The following is a 1,820-nucleotide window of genomic DNA, read 5'->3' on the forward strand; positions in this document are numbered from 1 at the left end:
TCCCAACCCCTCCCTCTGCTCCCTCCCCCCCATCCCAACCCCCTCCCTCTGCTCCCCTCCCCCCCAACCCCCTCCCTCTGCTCCCCTCCCTCCCCAACCCCCTCCCTCTGCTCCCCTCCCCCCATCCCAACGCCCTCCCCCCATCCCAACCCCCTACCCCCATATCAACCCCCTCCCCCCATCCCACCCCCCTCCCTCTGCTCCCCTCCCCCCCTCCCCAACCCCCTCCCTCTGCTCCCCTCCCCCCCATCCCAACCCCCTCCCTCTGCTCCCCTCCCCCCCAACCCCCTCCCATTTCGCCTCTCCCACTAGAGCTTTAAAACTGCGACTCCAAGTGGAGGCGATTAAAGTGTTGACCCTCAACTCAGCACAAAAGGGGGCTCGTCTCTCTCTCTCCCCCCCACCCCTCGAGTGGATTGGCTTTGGTGATCGTAGCTGCTAATCCCATCAGGAAATCTCCCTGGTAATTCCTGTGAACTGGATACAGTCGGGTGTACATTTGGGCGACAATGGGCACCAAAGGGCTTCCAAATGCGAAGTGGCTTTAATTTCCATGTGTATTCAGCGCCTCTCTTGGCCCTATTCTCGTCTTAAACTGGCCAGCTCGTTAATTTTTAATCAGCTAACCAGAGAGCTGTGTAAAGCTCCAAACAGCCCCACGTCAAGACAATTAGAAGTCAGCAATCATACGCCTGTCTATTTCGTATCAGAAGCTATTTAGGGCAACACACAAGGGGGTGGTGGGGGGGGGGGGGGAGGGGGGGAACTACAGCGTCTGGAAAGCCTTGGGAGTGTGGGCAAAAGTACAAAAGTGCCCCAAAAAGTCGTCAAAAAAAAACTACCTTATTATCTTCAAAACCACACTGAGCATCGAGTCTTTAAGACTTGTTGGATAGACATCGCAATGGGATTGACGATGGATTTTGGTCGCTCCCGTACGTGGTGAACCCTTCGCAACTTGGGAAGGGGTTTTTTTTGTGTGTGTGTGTATATATATTTTTTTGTGCCTGTTGATTTGCACTGGATTCCGTGAAGCGCTTTGAGACGTCTCCCAAAAAAAGGCACCGTGTCAAACGCCAACAGTTAAAAGATGCTTTAAGTTACTTCCAACGACTTTCGTGCACCATAAATATCACAAATAATAACACTTTGCCTCCTGAATAAATAACCAAAAGCCACCGGGCAGCACCTGTACAAGTTCTCTGGTAACTTGTAATAAACATAATAATAATCGGTTTTGAGGTGGGGAGTGGGATGGAGGGGGGGGGGAGAGAAAGAGAAAAAAAATCCTTTTGGATCTAAAGAGGAATTCCCTAAAGACAAAACGCATGACTCGAAACTAATGTGAAAGGTGTAAAATAAAGGGTTACAGGGTGTGTAAGAAATAGTGGCTATTCACGCTGCGAGTGCTGGGACCAAAGAGAGAGAGAGGGGTGGTGGGTTGGAAAAAATAATAATGTCATTGGACTATAACAAGCAGAAAGAATTGTGAAGACAATGGGTTTAGAAATAGTTTGGATGGACGACACGAAGGGTAAGACCGAAAAGAAGACAGACTGAGGACACAGAACAATACACGTGCTAATCGCTTTGATATATTGGACTCGCCCCAGGAACCCAAAACATTGTGTCATTATTTATCAATGACTTTTCCACTGCCCAGAAATAATGCAGCAGAATAGAATGGAAACTACAGGTTCCCGGGTGTGTGTGTGAGTGTGTGTGTGTGTGTGTGTGTGTGTGTGTGTGTTTTTAAAAAAAACACTACTTTTGTGCCCAGGAGAAGCCAGAGGTTTACAATAAAATAATTAATGACTGAT

The sequence above is a fragment of the Callorhinchus milii genome, unplaced genomic scaffold (genome assembly GCF_018977255.1).
Source record: "Callorhinchus milii isolate IMCB2004 unplaced genomic scaffold, IMCB_Cmil_1.0 Scaffold13, whole genome shotgun sequence".
Taxonomy (NCBI): Eukaryota; Metazoa; Chordata; class Chondrichthyes; order Chimaeriformes; family Callorhinchidae; genus Callorhinchus; species Callorhinchus milii.